The 22,201-nt window shown below is 44.2% G+C and overlaps 1 protein-coding gene and 1 long non-coding RNA gene across 3 annotated transcripts in view; one reads left to right on the top strand and one right to left on the bottom strand.

The window, feature by feature from the left end:
- The window catches only part of negr1 (neuronal growth regulator 1), a 1,009,857-nt gene that overhangs the window by 469,030 nt on the left and 518,626 nt on the right, over window positions 1-22,201 (bottom strand). The window lies entirely within an intron of this gene.
- Window positions 1-22,201, top strand: part of LOC140427302 (uncharacterized) — a 42,768-nt gene that overhangs the window by 6,779 nt on the left and 13,788 nt on the right. The window contains exon 2 of the long non-coding RNA XR_011948452.1: window positions 17,281-17,431. This is a non-coding gene — a long non-coding RNA (uncharacterized lncRNA). The remainder of the gene's footprint in view (window positions 1-17,280; window positions 17,432-22,201) is intronic.

The following is a 22,201-nucleotide window of genomic DNA, read 5'->3' as shown; positions in this document are numbered from 1 at the left end:
AAATGACAATGGTGCAAACCTGCTTGCCTCTTTCAGGAGGATGGCATTCGCCCAGCACTCTCACTCCACCAATGCCCTTGTTGTTGCCAGTCAGCCAGCCAGTCCAGACTAATGCTGCCCGTGCCAAGATGGTGCAGTCTAAAGCTGGGTCGTTTAAGACCAGCATTGCCGGAGGGTATTCTGCAAAGCTCTCTGCACTCTTCTGCGTTGAAAGTGAGCAGCCTTTCACCAGCCATACTACAACCACTGGATAGAACTGTATAGGTGCAATAGAACAAAGGCACATGGAAGACAGACATTAAGGGGGTGCACAAGGATGACTGATTAGTTGACATTTGTATACAACATGGCATGTTTTGATTTATAAATTTGGTTTGGAATGTTTGTCTTTTTGACGGCATTTATTTTTGCATTACGGCCTAGTGGCCACTGTGATGGTCAGTAACAGAGGAAAAGTAAAGTTTGGGACTTGGTGAATGAGGAACTGCGTTTGTATTTACTGGTATCATAGTCTGATCAGTAGATCGCATACTGCCTGGGAAGAAAGGGGATGTATTGCTTAACTCCTCCCTTCCTTTTACAAAATAGATCAATAAAGGTACAGGCATACTTAGGTCTTTCAGTTACTCACATGTCCAACCATTGGGATTTTGTGGACAATCCTCAACATTTCTCTTTGTTATCCAGGAGAAACAATTATTTGGGAAATGACTGTCCTCTCCTCCTCCACAGGTGATTGAGGATGTCTCCACTTCCTCTCACTTCACCATTTTCATGCAATAGCAATCAGGGCCCCCTTCTGATTTTGCCTCAGAACAGGCAGTCTATGCTATTAATTTTAAATCTAGATCTGCTTATTGGGCCTCAAACAAGGTGGACCTGTTCATTTAAATCTCCAAAGAAAGTTTCAGACAGCCAGAGAGATAGACAGCAGGGTCATCTATCCTAAGTGCTGACTCAGCTCCCTCTAGTGGAATTTTCTGAGGGAAGATACCAGGGACTCCCTCCTGTAACTGTCTCGTCTTCCTGATCTCATTGGCTTATCTAAGGTGTTATGGGCCAGGGCTTAGAAACTCCAAAGTGTATTATGAAGTTCACCTGACCTACAACCTTTATGTTGAATTTGGCTAGGATGAAGGCTTCACTGCAGGTGTGATTCATCAGGTTTCCTAGACACTTTAATCAAAACCCAAGGTTTATTTAAGAATGTAGTTAACATATATATATTTATATATATATATATATATATATAAACGCAGCAAGACTTTTTATCAATTACAAACATGAAGATACCACACAGCTGCAGTAATCTATGTACATAACACTGATTGAATCCCCCTTAACTGTTCTAATTCAATAACAAATTCCAATTAAACCAAAACCTCTTTTCAAGGGCGTGGCCCAGCACACTGTATTCTCACTTGAATGGGACTGGTCCTTTTCCTGAAATTCTGATCCAGTTCCAACCAGCAGATTCAAACACCTTCCAGAAAGCAACTATATCTTTAAAGTTACTCAGGCAGTTAGCCATAACCAATGGACGTTTTACTGGAACAGCTTTTAAAAAGAAAACAGAGAAAAACAGGGAAAACACCGTACACTCTCCGGTGTACGGGCCGGAGAGTGGGAGCTGAGTCCACAAAGATCAGCCATGATCTCATTAAATGGCGGAGCAGGCTCGAGGGGCCAGATGGCCTACTCCTGTTCCTAGTTCTTATGTTCTTATGTTTTTATGTTTATGTTCTTTCTCCTGCAGTCCAAAACAGTCAAACCGAAACCGAAGCCCCTCTCACCTCACAGCCACAGCCCAACGTGCTACAAGTCACATGATAAGAGACTAAACATTTCTTAAAGGGACACTCACATGACAAAGGCTACTTGGGAAGCTACCAGTCAAATAACCTCCTAGGAGGAAACCTATTCCATCCATAAGGGACTATCATTATCCAGAAATTAGTCATTTTCCAGGTGGACCTGTTGTAGGGGTATGGGCAAGTATCCACCTTCAATACCCTTTATTAGAACTTTTGCATTCATTACACTCTCTCGTAGGAAGGTCATGCCTTTATCAATTATTAGTGATTGGGTGACACCCCTATCCCGAAGTATGACAATGTTCTTGCATACTTTATTAGAGGGGTATGGGATCATCTTTCCTTTAAAAACAAAATACGGCTAACCTTCAGGGACTTTTACTTCAGCACACCCATAGTGGTATTCCTAGAGGGATCAATCATTGTAGTTAGAGCCACAGACTTGTCTGCGGTCCCAACTGTCAGGACACACTTACCCAGACCGACCTTGTGAACCCACTGGTTTCCCTTTCAGCACCTGGCAATCGGCTTTGATGTGGGCTGCATTATTGCAGGGAAAGCATGCAGGTCTTCAGGAATTATTCCTAACCTCTGCATCTTGCTTCTTCTCCTGATGAGGTCTCTCTATGGTATTGTTTTTTTCTCTTTTTCACTCCCACCCCACTTCCTGAGCAGGATTTGCTAGCTCTTCACACCGGCAGAAATTCCGGTTCCACACCAGCGCATGGATTTCCTGGTGACGAGGGGTGCTGTTAATGGGAAATCCCATTTACAATGGCGCGACTGGTGGGCCGCCTCCGCCACCGAAAAGCTTGGTAAATCCCGCCCCCTATCTTTCCGGGTGTCAGGGGATTAATGGGAAAGGGTTTCCTTGTTTAAAGTATATGTGGATGAGTTCGTAATTTTCTGCCAGTATAGCAGCTTCCATCCCTATTGTGGCCCTTTGTCTCAATATGGGTCCTGATATTAGTTGGAGTACTGTTCCTAAATTCCTCTAGTAGCATTACCCTCTATAAATTCTCACAAAGAGGGGTCTAATTTTAGATATCTAATCCAGTGGCCAAAAGCCACGTAAAGGTGTGAGGGGGGCGGTATTTATGATGGTGTGCCTCATGGACAACAAATCTGTGTTTAAAATGGACATGTTAGGCCTGTTCCTGTGCTGTATTGTTCTTTGTTCTTATAATCTGCAGAGTTCTCGCCTAAGAACATTGAGGAAACTTCACAAACTCTCTCAACACTCTCACCTTGCAAAATGTGGCTCCACATCTCTTCTGATGATTTTAATCGCTTAGCAATTTTCTCAAAAGAAATAAAGCAGCATTCAACCACCTTTTCATGAATTTTTGGCACTAGTGTTTCAGAAAATCAAAGTTTTTTTTCTGAATCAGAATCAGTATCTGAATTGCCAGTATCACTTGCATTATCGAATTTCAATTTTTCCCTTTCCAGCTCAAATTGCCTGATCCCTCTCTCTTTTTGCATTTCTCTTTCACTTGCTTGTTCTCTTCCTTCTCTTTGATCTTTTTACCTTTGCATTTCTCCTTCTCTTTTGAACTCTATTTTCATGGGAATTATATTATCCATTTGAATTCAGGCTAACGCTACTCTGTCAGACTCTGATCCTTGCCTGCTTCCTCTGTTTCAGATTCAATATCAAAATGGTTAACTAGAATTCTAATGATCCCAAGCTTCCTTGCTTTTGGTATTGCATTTACTCTTTGTTCCTCAGCATTTAATGCACCCCATGCTTCCTCTTCTAATAACCTGTTCTACAAATGCGTTGGCATCAAATGTGGCCATCCTAAATATTTAATGCAGTGAATCTATGAGAAAGCCTACCGATTATTTTTTTCCAACAGTCACAGAGATCAATATCACCTCCCACTTCTATTATACTCATTACCTACTATTTTAAATTATGGACACAAGCCTGCAATCTGTTATGGACGGGGGAGAAATGGTAGGATGGTTCGCCCTTTTACTATCTCTCGACTGAACAGAGGCAGATGTGTTTTAACCCCCAGAGTGCTGACTCTCAAGAACAAAAGCCAAAAGACGGTTTTCTCATAAGTTTAAAAAGATAATAAATGTTTATTTTTAAACAGCCAAATGTATTAACAACAGCACCAAGTCTTCCTCTCTCTCTCTCTCTCTCACACACACACACAAAAAAAATGATTTAAAAAGATGGAGTATGCACTTAGATCTTAAAAGTCCAAATATTCAGTTTTTAAAAAGATTTGGAGTACCCTATTCATTTTTTCCAATTAAGGGGCAATTTAGCATGGCCAATCCACCTACCCTGCACATCTTTGGGTTGTGGGGGCAAAACCCACGCAAACACGGGGAGAATGTACAAACTCCACACGCACAGTGACCCAGATCCGGGATCGAACCTGGGACCTCGGCGCCGTGAGGCAGCAGGGCTAATCAACTGCGCCACCATGCTGCCCTCAAATATTCACTGTTAGATGTGATTCTCTCAAGATGAAAGCTTGAAATGTTGCAGGCCTGATCATTTCCTTTTGGTTCACTGAATAAATTAAGGTTGGAAGTTCCCAAATATAGATTCGCTGTGGCTTACAGCTTGTAGCAGCAGGTTTCTGATTTCACTCCAGTCGAGGTGCAGTCAAACTCCTGTCGTGAAGATCTGGTTTGATTCTTAAAATTAGGAGGTAAAAGTTAATGCCAATTCTCTGCCTGCTTTTAGGAAGAGTGCCTGATTTGCTGGTCCAGATCTATTCCCTCTGAGCCTCTTTGTCACCCAGACCGTGGATGCTCTCAAAATAAATATTCCTGGTTTCCGTCAGGTGACCATTGTTCACACATGTGATTCGAACAATTTGAGCATTGACACTCAATAGTGTTTGAGATTCACCCATTTGCATCATGGGTTTCTTCTTACATCCATTCTATGGAATTCAGTTCCATTGCCAAGACGTCTGCAAGTCCATTGTCAACAAGCTTCTGCAGTTATTTGGGCAATGATAGTCATTAGTTCCGCAGGAAAGCTTTGTTGCATTTTAATGCCTTCTCAATGAAATTTCCCAAAAAGGTTGTTTGCATTTTAATGTCCAGTCCAGGCAAATAGGCTAACTTCTGGCCTTGTATAGTTTCATGTATGTTGGTAGACAGAAAATAAGTCACCCAACCTCTCAACTCCATTTTGCTTTAAAGCAGATTCATTGTTTTTATTTTTTATAGTAATGTCCATTTCCCATAAACCTATGAGTTTAACTGCATGGGTGTGACAAGCCACAATGAGATAATTATGGTCTACAAGCATATTTATAATATCAGTGAATTATCAAAATATTTTTATGTTAAAAGCAGTGGTATGAAAAACTTGGTAACAACTTGTTGGGTGAAATTTCCTGAAGCCATTTCTGCAAGTGCATCCAAAGTACTTTCCATAGGGACAATGACATCAACATTGGAAATTTCCAATGTGCTTATTTAAATACCCCAGTGGTATACAAGCACTTGTGGGGGGTACATTATTGGTTGCCATGCTGATTGCTTCTGGGGTCCTAAAGGTAGTTTATTATACAAGAGCCTGCTGGAGGAAGAGCCACCAAGAGTAATGATCACTTTCCAAAGACTCGGTCCAGTAATTGGAGAAAAAATAACAGCAGACTCACCATCTGCACCATATTGGGAGGGTGATGTTGTTAATAACGACTGAAACAGCTCAGTGTTATTATATTATCACATCATTAATTGTTAATGCGGAGAAAAACAGCTTGCGAACAAAATATTATAGCATTATCAAGACTATAAGACATCGGAGCAGAAGTAGGCATTTCGGCCCATCGATCATATTCCACCATTCAATGGGATCATGACCGATCTGATGCGATAATCCTCAACTTCACTTTCCCGCCTTATCCCCATAACCCTTGACTCCCTTAATGATTGAAAATCTATCTATCTCTGCCTTGAACACATGTCATGACCCAGCCTCTGCAGCTCTCTGCGGTAACGAATGCCCCAGATTCACTACCCTCCAAGAGAAGAAATTCCTCATTTGTCTTAAATGGGCAACCCCTTACTCTGAGCTTATGCCCTCTGGTCTTAAGACTCTTCCACAAGTGGCAACACCCTCTCAGCAATGACCTTTTCAAGCCCATTGAGAATCCTATATGTCTCAATAATTTAGGGCAGCAAGGTGACACAGTGGTTGGTACTGCTGCCTCACAGCGCCAGGCACCTGGGTTGGATTCCAGCCTTGGGTGACTGTCTGTGTGGAGTTTCCACTTTCTCTCCGTATCTGCATGGGTTTCCTCGGGGTGCTCTGGTTTCCTTCCACAGTTCGGAGGTATGCAGGTTAGGTGGATTGGCCATGCTGAATTAGCCCTTACTGTCGAAAGGTTGTCTAAATTGCCCAACGGTTAGGTGGGGGTATATGGGTTTGCAAGGATAGGATGGGGGAGAGGCCTAGGTAGGGTGCTCTTTCAGAAGGTCGGTGCAGACTTGGTGGGCCAGATAGCCTCCTTATGCACTATAGGGCTTATATGATTCTATGAATAAGATCACCTCTCATTCTTCTAAACTCCAATGAGTACAGACCCACCCTACTTAACATCTCCCCATAAGAACATCCCTCCATGCTCATGATCAACCTAGTGAACCTTCTCTGGATTGCCTCCAATGCCAGTATATCTTTCCTTAGATAAGGGGACAGCACGGTAGCACAGTTCTTAGCACAGTCGCTTCACAGCTCCAGGGTCCCAGGTTCGATTCCCGGCTTGGGTCACTGTCTGTGTGGAGTCTGCATGTTCTCCCCGTGTCTGCCTGAGTTTCCACCAGGCTTTCCGGTTTCCTCCCACATTCCAAAGATGTGCAGGTTAGGTGGATTAGCTATGCTGAATTGCCCTTAGAGTCCAAAAACAGTTAGGTGGGATTACGGGGATAGGGTGGAGGTATGGGCTTCGGTAGGGTGCATTTTCCAAGGGCTGGTGTAGATTCGATAGGCTGAATGGCCCCCTTCTGCACTGTAAATTATATGATTCAACGAAAACTGTTCTCAGTATTCCAGGTATCGTCTGATTAGTGCCTTGTATAGTTTTAGCAAGGTTTCCCTATTTTTATACTCCATTCCTGTTGAAATAAAAGCCACATTTCATTTGCCTTTCCTGTTACCTGCTGAACTTGCACTATAACAGTAAATCTGTACGCAAAGACATCTAACTTTTACTTAACATGCCACGGTCCGCTGCAGCTACCTGAAAAACCTTCCAGGAATTCCCGAACAGGTGGCGGAATGTGGTGACTACGGGATTTTCACACTCCGGCATCTGTTCAGGTACACTGAGGGAGAATTCAATGTCCAATTCCCCTAACAGCCCGTCTTTTGGGACTTGTGGGAGGAAACCCACGCAGACAAGGGGAGAAAGTGCAGACTCTGCACAGACAGTAACCCAAGCCGAGAATCGAACCTGGACCCTGGCGCTGTTAAGCAACAGTGCTAACCACTGTGCTACCGTGCTGCACCTTTGTTCATTGTAAGATGCCCACTCCAGTAAATTCTGGGCCAATATTGCAGTCAATTTATACCTTAATTACCATGACCTGATGTACATATCCTAAAGAAAAACATCAGCTGTGGCAGATCTTTGTTTTGTGCTCAGGGCAGCCGGTTAAAATTAAAATTCCAACAACGTTTGTGTGGATAAACTGCCTGGGGGATTTTAAGTGCCCAACTACCTAAGCAGGAAGGGTTAAGTATCTCCCTTCACATGGTTTAAAATTTTGTTTAATGATTTTCTACCTATTTTTCTATCATTTGAATTCAATTTCATTCCCTTTTAGCCTTCTCATTTTGTGCTCAAGCTTTTCTAGTTCTATTTTATGCTTTTCATAGAATCCCTACAGTGCAAAAGGAGCCCATTTGGCCCATCGAGTCTGCACAGACTGTTCGAAAGAGCACTCTGCCCTATTCCCGTAATCCCATAGCCTAACCTGCACATCCTTGGACACCAAGGGGCAAGGCAATTTATCATGGCCAATCCACCTAACCCGCACATCTTTGGACTGTGGGACGAAACCAGAACACCGGAGGAAACCTACACAGTCTGGGGGAGAACATACAAACTCCACACAGACAGTGACCCAAGGCCGGATTGAACCCAGGTGCCTGATGCTGAGTCAGCAGTGCTAACTGTAACAATACTGTAAAGAATACAAAGATTTAACAATAAGATAATAATATTTCTCACCACCATATGGAGATAAGGAGCAATTGTATAAATATCATGGGGATTCTGGGAGAAGGTGGTGAGATAGATTAGGTGCATAGCTTAGAGTTCTGTTGTAAGAGATATCGTATTGTTTTATTTAATAACTTATTACTTGTTGACGGGTTAGAATCTGTAATTTAGTAGTGTAAATAAATCAGTTTTGTTCAATAACTCAGCTTGATGTTCTTAGTTAACACTATGTTCTCAAGAGATCCTGATAGACCCAACAGAGAACATCACACTAACTACTGTGCCTTTGTCTTTCTCTTTGTTCTAATTTACTTTTTTTCAACTGTTTGATCTAATTTAACTATTGTTAGACGAACATGTTTGAATGTAGTAGGACATAGGCTCTCAGGGCTGTCATGCTGTACATATTGCAAGTGACAGCAGCTGGTGATTGAAGCTGGTGTCTATAATAATGAATAGTGACTCATAAGTGAAAGTCAAGACTTAGATTGTGGCCCACCAGAGTGGTAAGGGCGAGGAAGCAACACTTTCACAGTTTGCGAATACTCAATGAATAAATCTGAGGATAGCACAGTGGGGAATGTTTAACAAGGCAGGAATTCATTGAGGAATTGCAATATCATGAACATCATAGGAAACAGAAGGTTTTAAGTAATAGGCAAAGATCATTTCACCCAACAAGCTTATCTCTTTTTGACTGATCTTAAGCTGACCTTCTTGTCTTTTCTGTCATCTTCCCTTTCTCCAAAAACACATTTAGTTGACTCATGAACATTTGTGCTATTTGCTTCAATGACCTTCCCTGGTGATTTATGTCTCTTTGTGTGAAATAGTTGTCGTTACTTTAATGCCAGGATGTGTAACTGCCTTGGGGCACACTTCAGAAGGTTTCATTCTTTAAAAGATCTGTAGAAATACATTGATTTCTTACTTCCAAATTCTATTTTAGTCTTTTTGGTACAATGAGATTTGGGCAGATGCGGTACTTGGATACACATTAATAACTGATATTCTATATAATCAAAATTGATCAACAAGGCAGCCTCAGATAACAAATCTGACTATGATAAAGAACGGTTGTGAGTAGAAATTGGCAATTTTTCTGTGTTGAGCACCATTTACAAATATTGACTAATTCCCTGCAGGGCCTCTCAGCTTAACCTCCAAAAGAAAATGTCAGCTGCACAAAGCTTTCACGGCAAAGACATTTCACATTAGTACACAGTAACAGAAATAACATGATAGTAAATCAACAACTACAGATAATCTGATGACAGGCAGATAGCAACCTGATAACCTTGACAATTCCCTGGGATCCCATTATGATTCCCATAGAATCCAGCACTACAGCTTGAAAACCAGATTTAACAGGAAAAGAGGTAGTATATCTCAATATATCTGAAATGCATATAAGATTCAAAACAAGACAGGCCATTTGGTTCAATCAGCCTCTTGCACAGTTACCCACCCCCGCAAGCAAATAGTTCTAATCACATTTACGCACATAGTCCTTCAATCTTGTTTCTTCATCCACCTATCTAATCAAATCTTGAATGTTGACAAAGGTTCTGCCTCAGCCACTAACACTGGAAATAAATTCCACATCCTCACAAGTCTCTGTGTAAACAAATTTCTCCTGTCCTCTTTTATAAATCTAACCTTGTGTCTATTAAACTTGTACCTATGGCCCCTTGTTCTTTATCTTTTAACTATGGGAACACTCTGCTTCTTCCTATCTATCAGTCCACATCGTTTCATAATTTCTCTTCTACCATATTCACCCTGAAGCTGCATAGTTCTCATCATTTTTGAAGTCCTCTTCATATTCTTATTTCTTCATACCAGGCAAGATCCATTCATAATTTCCATATTTTTGTACTCCATGCCTCTATTTACAAAGTTCCATTTTAAACCACTTCCTCAATGAGCCCGGTCACCTTCAACTATTTGTACACATACACCCTTGTTTCTCTCTGTTCCTGAACCAGTTGTATCCTTTAGTTAAATTGCCTCTGCTCAGTTCATCCTACCACAATGTGCCACTTTGTACTTCTGTGAGTTAAATTGCATCTGTCACATGTTTACCCTTTCCATCAGCCTGCCTATGTCTCTTGAAGTCTATCGCTATCATAATTCACTATATTCTAAGTTTTGTGACATTTCCAACTTTTGTAATTATGCCATGTACACCAACGTCCAAGTCATTTAGATCAAGAAGTGCAGTGGTCCTTGTACTGATCCCCCAAGGAAATAGCACCCTATACCTTCCTTCACCATAACTCTGTTTCCTGTCATTCTGGCAACGTCATCTCCACGCTGTATCTGTCCTTTCAACTTCACTGACAAGATTGTTAAGTGAAATTTTATCAGACACCTTTTGGGCATGTACACCACATCAACGACTGAATGGCATGCGCCCGAGGTCTCTGAGGCGAAGGGGTTGAATCCCAAAGCCTCAGGTACCTTGCGAATCTGCACATTAGAGTAAGGCTAGTTGTCTTGTTCTAATATGCAGATTTGACAAAAAGTGTTACCACTCATTGTGGGCGGATTTACCTCGAAACATCTCACAACATTGCGTGGAATCTCGAGGCATTGCGAGCCGAGTTGATCCCAAGAACGGGATCTCACGGTTTTCAATGGCCACGCTGCGCCGTGGCGAGATGCTTTTCGGTCGTTCGATTGTGGCCATTATCTCAAAATGCACAGATGATACAAAGTTGGTTGGGAGGGTGAGCTGTGTGGAGGATGCAGAGATGCTTCAGCGACATTTGGACAAGCTGTGTGAGTGGGCATATGTATGGCAGGTAAATATAATGTGGATAAATGTGAGGTCATCCGCTTTGATAGCAAAAATAGGAAGGCAGATTATTATTTGCATGGATGTAAATTGAGAGAGGTGGATACTCAGCGAGACCTTGGTGTCCTCATGCACCAGTCGCTGAAAGTAAGTGCGGAGGTACAGCAGCCAGTAAAGAAGGCAAATGGTATGTTGGCCTTCATAGCAAGAGGATTTGTGAAAAGGACCAGGGATGTTTTACTGCAATTGTATAGGGCATTGGTGAGGCCACACCTTAAGTACTGTGTGCAATTTTGGTGTCCTTATCTGAAGAAGGATGTTCTTGCTGTGGAGGGAGTGCAGTGAAGGTTTACCAGACTGATTCTTGGGATTGCAGGACAGTCATATGAAGAGGGACTAAATTGGTTAGGATTAGATTCATTGGTATGAGAGGAGATTTCATACAAACTTATAAAATACTAACATGATTAGACAGGGTAGATTCAGAAAGAATGTTTCCAATGGTGGGGGTGTCTAGAACTAGGGGTCATAGTTTGAGGATAACCTATTAGGACTTTTTTTTATTCTTCCATGAGATGTGGGCGTCACTGGTTGGCCTGCATTTATTGCCCATTTCTGAGGGATTTAAGAGTCAACCACATTGCTATGGGTCATAAAACCATAAGACATAGGAGCAGAATTAGGCCACTCGGCCCATCGAGTCTGCTCCGCCATTCAATCATATCATAGAATTTTCATAGAATTTACAGTGCAGAAGGAGCCATTCGGCCCATCGAGTCTGCACCGGCTCTTGGAAAGAGCACCCTACCCTAGGTCCACACCTCCACCCTATCCCCATAACCCAGTAACCCCACCCTACACTAAGGGCAATTTTGGACACTATTAGCATGGCCAATCCACCTAACCCGCACATCTTTGGACTGTGGGAGGAAACCGGAGCACCCGGAGGAAACCCACGCACACACGGGGAGGATGTGCAGACTCCGCACAGACAGTGACCCAAGCTGGAATCGAACCTGGGACCCTGGAGCTGTGAAGCATTTGTGCTATCCACAATGCTACCGTGCTGCCCTTATCATGGCTGATATTTTTCTCATCCCCATTCTCCTGCCTTCTCCCCATAACCCCTGATCCTCTTATTGATCAAAAACCTATCTATCTCTGTTTTAAAGACACTCAGTGATTTGGCCTCCACAGCCTTCCGCGGCAAAGAGTCCCACAGATTCACCACCCTCTGGCTGAAGAAATTCCTCCTCACCTCTGTTTTAAAGGATCGTCCCTTTAGTCTGAGATTGTGTCCTCTGCTTCTAATTTTTCCTACAAGTGGAAACATTCTCTCCACAACTACTCTATCCAGGCCTCGCAGTATCCTGTAAGTTTAAATAAGATCCCCCTTCATCCTTCTAAATAAGGGTCTGGAGACACTTGTAGGCCAGACTAGGTAAGGAAGTAGATATCCTTCTCTAAAGGACATGAGTGTACCAATGGGTTTTTACAACAATTGACCATGATGTTATGGTTGTCATTAGACATTTAATTCCAGATTTTTATTGAATTCAAATTCCACCAACTGCCCTAGTGGAATTCAAACCCAGTTCCCCAGAGCATTACCCCGGTGATTACTAGTCCAGTGAAAATACCACTATGCCATTACCTCCCCACTGAGGTAAGGTCAAATTTCTTCACCCAGAGAGTGGTGAATCTGTGGAATTCTCTACCCCAAAAGGTAGTTGAGGCCAAAACGTGATGTAATTTCAAGAAGGGATTAGATATAGCTCTTGGGGTTAAAGAAATCAAGGGATATGGGATCAGGGTATTAAACGTGATGATCGGCCGTGATCATAATGAGTGACGGTGCAGGCTCGAAGGGCCAAGTGATCTCCTCCTGCTTCTATTTTCTATGTATGTTTCAATGTAAAACAGATTGATTGAGCAAGAATGCTTCCTGGTCAGCCAGCGCTGTATGGTAGCTGCAGCGTAACCCATGCACAAGCTCTTGCCATGGGTTGCACTCTGTAGCACACATCCTCCTTGCTTCGAGCTTCGAAGGATAACTGGGCAGAGTTCTTATGCCCTTGTGCCATATTTTGCGTTGTTTATGGGAAAATATTATATAAATATCAGCTTTTGTTTACTGAAGAGGAATGGAGTATGATTAACAAAACCATAGAAGACCCGAAAGAGATATTGCTGTCAGTAAATTAAATTCAATATGGGTGATACATACCAGAAGTAAAAAAGAGGCACTCACTGCATGGTGTTAAACAAGATAGAGGAGCTGCTGAAGGACTGAAACGAGGTGCAAACCTTCAAATGTCCAGCCACATGAAATTAAGACAGTGCTGAGCTTTTCTTCATAGCAATATTGAAGCTGCCATAATATAGAGATTTGCAGCACACTAAAATGGAGATCCAAGGATGATAATCAGATGTGAGACAGTGTCATGAAAGGTGATAAAGAAAGACAAAAGAGCTTAGAGAAAGCCAAAGAAAGCTAACAATAGATACATGAAGATATATTTGCAGAAAAATGGGGATATGTTTCAATTGACTGAGAGGCATTAAAAAGAAACCTCATGAAGGGCTAAGGTCTGTTGTGTATGACATAGACAAAGTTGCAAAGAATAGAAACTTAGATAGAATTTAAGTGTTGGTTAGGCGATGCCTAGGTTATTCAATCAATGAATGAAGGTTGCATACACTGAGGCTTATAATCTGAAGCACATTCTATGTTTTTAAAAATTGTTCAAGCGATCTGGGTGTTGCTGGTAAAGTCAGCATTTACTGCTCATCTCTAATTGCCCTCGAGAAAGTGGTAGAGGACCACCTTCTTGAGTGCTGCTGTTAAAGTGGTGCAGGCATACCTGCATTGCTGTTATTGAGGTAAATTCAGCACTTTGGCCCAAATGCAATGAAGGAACGATGATGTAATTCCAATTTAGGATGGTGCGTGACTTGGAGAGGAATTTGCAGGTGTTGGTGTTCCATGTGCCTGCTGCCCTTGTTCATCTATGTGGCAGAGGTCACGAATTTGAGAGCTTCTGTCGAAGGTGGCTTGATAAGTCACTACATTGTATCTTGCAGATGGTGCACACAGGATGCCAATCAAATGAGCTCCTTTGTCCCAGTTGGGCATCGAGGTTCTCGAGTGCTGTTGGAGTTCCATCAATTCAGGGGAGTGGCAAGTGGATGTGTTTTATCATATTGCCTTGTAAATGCTCGACAGGCTCTGGGAGGCCAGGAGGAGGGTTATGCACTGCAGAATATTCAACCTCTGATCTTTTCTTGTAGCCATGGTATTTATGTGGTCAGTCCAGTTAAGTTTCTGGTCAATAGCTCCCAAGATGTTGATGCTGTGGAATTCAGCAATGGTAATGCCATTAAGGTTCAAGGTGAGGTAATTGGACTCTCTTTTCTTGGAGTTCATCACTGTCTGGCACCTCTGTGGAACAAATGTTATTTACCATTTATCAGCTCAAACCTGGATTGTTGTCAGTCTGTGGGAACAGGTGCTTCATTATCTGAGGAGTTGTAAATGCTACTGAATACTCTGCAATCATCAGAAAACAGATGGTTCAGCCAAGGAGACTGCCTTGAGATAACCCTGCAGTGGTATCCTGGTACTGAAATAATTGGATTTCAACAACCATAACCAAAGACTGAGGTAGATTGATTCTTGACTAACAGGCTGGGCAGTCAAAGGTTATCGAGGAAGGCTGGAACATGCAGTTGAGGCCACAATCCAGTCAACCATGATCTTATTAAATGGTGGTGCAGGCTCGAGGGGCTAAGTGACCTACACCTGCTCCAAATTTGTATGCTCATATTTTCATATGATGAGTAAAATATGTTTGATAGCACTGTCAATGACACTTTCCAATACTTGAGAGCAGACAAATGCAATTGGCTGGATTGTATTTGTTCTGGTTTTGGGGGATAGAATATAACTGGGCAATTTTCCAAGTTGTCTGATGGTTGTGCTGGTAGCTCTACTAAAAGAGCTTGGCCAGAGGTGCAGCTTATTCTGGAGCACAAGTCATCAGCAGTGCAGTCAAGGTGGTGTTGAGACCCATAACCTTTGCGAAATACAGTGCCTTCAGTTATTTGTTGCTGTCACATGAAGTGAATCTAATTGGTGGAGGTTGAGATGGTTCCAGGTTTGAGCCGATAAATGGTAAATAACATTTGTTCCACAGAGGTGCCAGACAATGATTATCCCCAAGAGAGAGTCTAATTACGTCACCTTGAAGCTTAATGGCATTACCACCAGGTATTTCTGGATGAAGATGGTTGCAAATACTTCAGCCTTGTCACTTTCATGGACTTGCTGGACTCTGCCAACATTGAGAAGGGGATGTTCATGGAGCTTCCTCCATCCATTAATTGTTTAATTTTTGACAGATGTGGCAGGTCTTTGATCTGATCTGTTGGTTGTGGGACCGCTCAGTTCTGTCTTGAGTATGCTGCTTCTGCAGTTCTGTGGAGTATAGTTCTGTGGAGCCTCACGAGGTCAGCATCCATCCTGTAATAACTTGGAAGGAGTGGTTACCAGCAAGCAGAGTAACTATCGAACTATTTTTAAAAATATAAATTTAGAGTACCCAATTCATTTTTTCCAATTAAGGGGCAATTTAGCGTGGCCAATCCACCTACCCTGCACATCTTTGGGTTGTGGGGGCGAAGCCCACGCAAACATGGGGAGAATGTACAAACTCCACACGGACAGTGACCCAGAGCCAGGATCAAACCTGGGACCTTGGTGCCGTGAGACAGCCATGCTAACCACTGCGCCACCGTGCTGCCATATAGAACTATTTAACAGTAGTTATTCAGAGAATGATAATAATGCAACTGATGGTTTTGACTTCAGTTTCTGGACTGGCAAGGAAACCCCACGTTCAGCTACAGGATTCACACGTTCCTTCCTGAGTAGCGGAAAGTTCTCATGATCCTCTGATAACCCACACCTTAAAGGGGTATGCTGCTACATCCCGTCCCCTGAATGCCATTTGACAACATGAAATGCTGCTCCTCGCTGGTAAATGCTGTCCCATTGTCCGAAACCTCTGGCAAACCATAGATGGCGAAGGTTTCCCTTAACTTATCCACTGTTGCCAAATAAGTCGTAAACTTTATTTTATAGATGTCTAGCCATTTTGAGTGTGCATACGCTATAAGTAGGAACATGGTGCCCATGAATGGGCCTACAAAAGAATGTTGAGTCGCATCCACGGCCAACCTGCCCACTGCCAAGGGTGCATTGGGGCTGCTGGCAGTAACTTACATTGCACCTGGCAGCGTTTAATCATAATTTCCATGTCTACGTCTAACCTGGGCCACCACAGGCTAGCTAGCTAGCATTTTCATTTTGGACATTCCTGGGTGGGCACCGTGTAGTTCCTCCAATAACAATTTCCTGCTGGGCTTGAGGATGACCACCATCACTCCCCACAGAAGGACGCTGTCTTTGCAGCTCAGATAGTTCTTCCTTATTTGAAAGGGTTTCAGTTGTTCAGACATTCCCTGGTAACGCCAGCTAGAAAGAACCAGGTGCTTAACTTTGTGTAATATTGTATCCTCCTGAATCTAGTATTTGATCCGTTGCGACAACACAGGTAGTGTGTTGAGGAAATGCAAGGCAAGGACAAGGTATTGTGGCACTGGTGGGGGTGGTGGCCTTTCCGGTAGCGGGAGATGGTTCAAGGCATCTACACTTGATATTTGTGCCCTCACTCTGTGCTGGAAAGTATATTCATAAGCGGTCATCAATTTATTTATTTATTTTATTTTTAATAAATTTAGAGTGACCAATTCATTTTTTCCAATTAAGGGGCAACTTAGCGTGGCCAATCTACCTACCCTGCACATCTTTGGGTTGTGGGGGCGAGACCCACGCAAACACGGGGAGAATGTGCAAACTCCACACGGACAGTGACCCAGAGCCGGGATCGAACCTGGGATCTGGGCGCCGTGAGGCAGCCGGGCTAATCCACTGCGCCACCGTGCTGCCACCTAAGCTGTCATCACACAGTACAGGACAGGGTGCTCTCGGGGGGGGGGGGGGGGGGGGGGGAAGATCTCGGAAATTCGGCGGGAGCAGAGTGCAGGGGCCTGTCGGGAGGTAGGTTTTTGATTTAAAAACACTTACCTTACAGGAGCAGTCCTCAGAATTTCGGCGGGAGCAGAGTGCAGGGGCCTGTCGGGAGGTACGTTTTTGATTTAAAAACACTTACCTTACAGGAGCAGTCCTCAGAATTTCGGCGGGAGCAGAGTACAGGGGCCTGTCAGGAGGTAGGTTTTTGATTTAAAAACACTTGCCTTACAGGAGCAGTCTTCAGAATTTTGACGGGAGCAGAGTGCAGGGGCCTGTTGGGAGGTAAGTTTTTGATTTAAAAAACACCTGGTCCCGATTATTTTCTTCTTTTATGTTTTATTTTTTATTTTTTTAATGTAGGGCGGGAACCGGAAGTTCGACCCGCGGACTTCTGGGAAGGTCCCCCCCCCAACCAATCAATTCTGGTGGAGAGGAAACCCGAAACACTACACGTGTAGTGTCTCCCACCCGCCCTCCTCCTCTAACCAAATAATAAGACCCATTGTGTGAGGTAAGTGCCATATTATATATATTTTTTATTTATTTATTTATTTATTAACCAGAACTTGGTTGGAAGTTAGAGGGATGGCAGGGAAGGGAGTGCAATGTTCCTCCTGCAGGATGTTTGAGGTGAGGGATGCCGTTAGTGTCCCTGCTGATTTTACCTGCAGGAAGTGCAGCCATCCAGCTTCTCCAAGACCGAGTTAGGGAACTGGAGCTGGAGTTGGATGAACTTCGGATCATTCGGGAGGCAGAGGGGGTCATAGATAGCAGCTTCAGGGAATTAGTTACACCAAAGATTGGAGATAGATGGGTAACTGTAAGAGGGACTGGGAAGAAGCAGTCAGTGCAGGGATCCCCTGCGGTCGTTCCCCTGAGTAACAAGTATACCGCTTTGGATACTTGTGGGGGGGGGGGGACTTACCAGGGGTAAGCCATGGGGAACGGGCCTCTGGCACGGAGTCTGTCCCTGTTGCTCAGAAGGGAAGGGGGAGAGGAGCAGAACATTAGTAATTGGGGACTCGATAGTCAGGGGCACAGATAGGAGATTTTGTGGGAGCGAGAGAGACTCACGTTTGGTATGTTGCCTCCCAGGTGCAAGGGTACGTGATGTCTCGGATCGTGTTTTCCGGGTCCTTAAGGGGGAGGGGGAGCAGCCCCAAGTCGTGGTCCACATTGGCACTAACGACATAGGTAGGAAAGGGGACAAGGATGTCAGGCAGGCTTTCAGGGAGCTAGGATGGAAGCTCAGAACGAGAACAAACAGAGTTCTTATCTCTGGGTTGTTGCCCGTGCCATGTGATAATGAGATGAGGAATAGGGAGAGAGAGCAATTAAACACGTGGCTACAGGGATGGTGCAGGCGGGAGGGATTCAGATTTCTGGATAACTGGGGCTCTTTCTGGGGAAGGTGGGACCTCTACAGACAGGATGGTCTACATCTGAACCTGACGGGCACAAATATCCTGGGGGGAGATTTGTTAGTGCTCTTTGGGGGGGTTTAAACTAATGCAGAAGGGGCATGGGAACCTGGATTGTAGTTTTAGGGTACGAGAGATTGAGAGTATAGAGGTCAGGAGCACAGATTTGACTTTGCAGGATTGGGCCAGTGTTCAGGTAGGTGGTTTGAAGTGTGTCTACTTCAATGCCAGGAGTATACGAAATAAGGTAGGGGAACTGGCAGCATGGGTTGGTACCTGGGGCTTCGATGTTGTGGCCATTTCGGAGACATGGATAGAGCAGGGACAGGAATGGTTGTTGCAGGTTCCGGGGTTTAGGTGTTTTAGTAAGCTCAGAGAAGGAGGCAAAAGAGGGGAAGGTGTGGCGCTGCTAGTCAAGAACAGTATTACAGTGGCGAAGAGGATGCTAGATGGAGGCTCTTCTTCCGAGGTAGTATGGGCTGAGGTTAGAAACAGGAAAGGAGAGGTCACCCTGTTGGGAGTTTTCTATAGGCCTCCTAATAGTTCTAGGGATGTAGAGGAAAGGATGGCGAAGATGATTCTGGATAAGAGCGAAAGTAACAGGGTAGTTATTATGGGAGACTTTAACTTTCCAAATATTGACTGGAAAAGATATAGTTCGAGTACATTAGATGGGTCGTTTTTTGTACAATGTGTGCAGGAGGGTTTCCTGACACAATATGTTGACAGGCCAACAAGAGGCGAGGCCACATTGGATTTGGTTTTGGGTAATGAACCAGGCCAGTGTTAGATTTGGAGGTAGGTGAGCACTTTGGGGACAGTGACCACAATTCGGTGACGTTTACGTTAGTGATGGAAAGGGATAAGTATACCCCGCAGGGCAAGAGTTATAGCTGGGGGAAGGGCAATTATGATGCCATTAGACATGACTTGGGAGGGGTAGGTTGGAGAAGTAGGCTGCAAGTGTTGGGCACACTGGATATGTGGAGCTTGTTCAAGGAACAGCTACTGCGTGTTCTTGATAAGTACGTACCGGTCAGGCAGGGAGGAAGGCGTCGAGCGAGGGAACCGTGGTTCACCAAAGAAGTGGAATCTCTTGTTAAGTGGAAGAAGGAGGCCTATGTGAAGATGAGGTGTGAAGTTTCAGTTGGGGCGCTTGATAGTTACAAGGTAGCGAGGAAGGATCTAAAGAGAGAGCTAAGACGAGCAAGGAGGGGACATGAGAAGTATTTGGCAGGTAGGATCAAGGAAAACCCAAAAGCTTTCTATAGGTATGTCAGGAATAAAAGAATGACCAGGGTAAGAGTAGGGCCAGTCAAGGACAGGGATGGGAAGTTGTGTGTGGAGTCTGAAGAGATAGGCGAGATACTAAATGAATATTTTTCATCAGTATTCACTCAGGAAAAAGAGAATGTTGTGGAGGAGAATGCTGAGACCCATGCTATTAGAATAGATGGCATTGAGGTACGTAGGGAAGAGGTGTTGGCAATTTTGGACAGGCTGAAAACAGATAAGTCCCTGGGGCCTGATGGGATTTATCCTAGGATTCTCTGGGAAGCCAGGGAAGAGATTGCTGAGCCTTTGGCTTTGATTTTTATGTCATCATTGGCTACAGGAATAGTGCCAGAGGACTGGAGGATAGCAAATGTGGTCCCTTTGTTCAAGAAGGGGAGTAGAGACAACCCCGGCAACTATAGACCGGTGAGCCTCACGTCTGTTGTGGGTAAAGTCATGGAGGGGATTATAAGAGACAAGATTTATAATCATCTAGATAGGAATAATATGATTAGGGATAGTCAGCATGGCTTTGTGAAGGGTAGGTCATGCCTCACAAACCTTATCGAGTTCTTTGAGAAGGTGACTGAACAGGTAGACGAGGGTAGAGCAGTTGATGTGGTGTATATGGATTTCAGTAAAGCGTTTGATAAGGTTCCCCACGGTAGGCTATTGCAGAAAATACAGAGGCTGGGGATTGAGGGTGATTTAGAGATGTGGATCAGAAATTGGCTAGCTGAAAGAAGACAGAGGGTGGTGGTTGATGGGAAATGTTCAGAATGGAGTTCAGTTACAAGTGGCGTACCACAAGGATCTGTTCTGGGGCCGTTGCTGTTTGTCATTTTTATCAATGACCTAGAGGAGGGCGCAGAAGGGTGGGTGAGTAAATTTGCAGACGACACTAAAGTCAGTGGTGTTGTCGACAGTGCGGAAGGATGTTGCAGGTTATAGAGGGACATAGATAAGCTGCAGAGCTGGGCTGAGAGGTGGCAAATGGAGTTTAATGTAGAGAAGTGTGAGGTGATTCACTTTGGAAGGAATAACAGGAATGCAGAATATTTGGCGAATGGTAAAATTCTTGGAAGTGTGGATGAGCAGAGGGATCTCGGTGTCCATGTACATAGATCCCTGAAAGTTGCCACCCAGGTTGATAGGGTTGTGAAGAAGGTCTATGGTGTGTTGGCCTTTATTGGTAGAGGGATTGAGTTCCGGAGTGATGAGGTCATGTTGCAGCTGTACAAAACTCTGGTACGGACGCATTTGGAGTATTGCGTACAGTTCTGGTCACCTCATTATAGGAAGGATGTGGAAGCTTTGGAACGGGTGCAGAGGAGATTTACCAGGATGTTGCCTGGTATGGAGGGAAAATCTTATGAGGAAAGGCTGATGGACTTGAGGTTGTTTTCGTTAGAGAGAGGAAGGTTAAGAGGAGACTTAAAGAGGCATACAAAATGATCAGAGGGTTAGATAGGGTGGACAGTGAGAGCCTTCTCCCGCGGATGGAAATGGCTAGCACGAGGGGACATAGCCTTAAACTGAGGGGTAATAGATATAGGACAGAGGTCAGAGGTAGGTTCTTTATGCAAAGAGTGGTGAGGCCGTGGAATGCCCTACCTGCAATAGTAGTGAACTCGCCAACATTGAGGGCATTTAAAAGTTTATTGGATAAGCATATGGATGATAATGGCATAGTGTAGGTTAGATGGCTTTTGTTTTTTGACTTCCCATGTCGGTGCAACATCGTGGGCCGAAGGGCCTGTACTGCGCTGTAGCGTTCTCTGTTCTTTCGCCCCCTGAACTCCCGGCTCTTCCGACACTCCAAAGATCGCTACTTCTGGACTCGGCACCACCCGTGTTTTTAACACCGTGGACATTGCCTTAGCAAAACCCTGCTGAAACCCTTTAAGCTTCGGGCATGCCCAAAACATGTGGACCTGATTTGCTGGGCTTCCCGCGCACCTCGCACAGGTATCCTCTACCTCGAAAAACTTACTCATTCTAGCCACTGTCATGGCTGGTGGACTATCTTAAATTGTATCAGGCTAAGCCTGGCACATGATGAGGAGGTATTAACCCTGCTTAGGGCATCTGCCCATAGACCCGATTCTATCTCTTCTCCTAGCTCGTCCTCCTACTTGCCCTTAAGCTCCTCCACCAGAGTTTCCTCCGCCTCCGAAAGCTCCTGGTAAATATCTGAAACCTTCCCCTCTCCCACCCAGGTACTGGAGATACTTTATCCCGTATCCCCCGTGGCGGCAGCAGCGTGAAGGCCGGCACCTGTTTTCTCAGGAAGTCTCGCACCTGCAAATATCTAAACCCGTTCCCTGCTGGCAATTCAAATTTATCTTCCAAGGCTTTCAAGCTGGAAAGCTCCCATCTATAAATAGATTCCCCATCCTTCTAATTCCTGCCCTTTGCCAAATCCGGAACCCACCATCCAGCCTACCCGGTACAAACCGAGGATTATTATAAATCGGGGTCCAAACCGATGCTCCCTCCACTCTCTTATATCTCTTCCATTGCCCCCAGGTTCTCAGAGCCGCCACCACCACCGGACTTGTGGAGTATCGGGCCGGCGAGAACGG

The sequence above is a fragment of the Scyliorhinus torazame genome, chromosome 7 (genome assembly GCF_047496885.1).
Source record: "Scyliorhinus torazame isolate Kashiwa2021f chromosome 7, sScyTor2.1, whole genome shotgun sequence".
NCBI lineage: Eukaryota > Metazoa > Chordata > Chondrichthyes > Carcharhiniformes > Scyliorhinidae > Scyliorhinus > Scyliorhinus torazame.
This window is presented reverse-complemented; position numbering and strand designations above follow the sequence as displayed.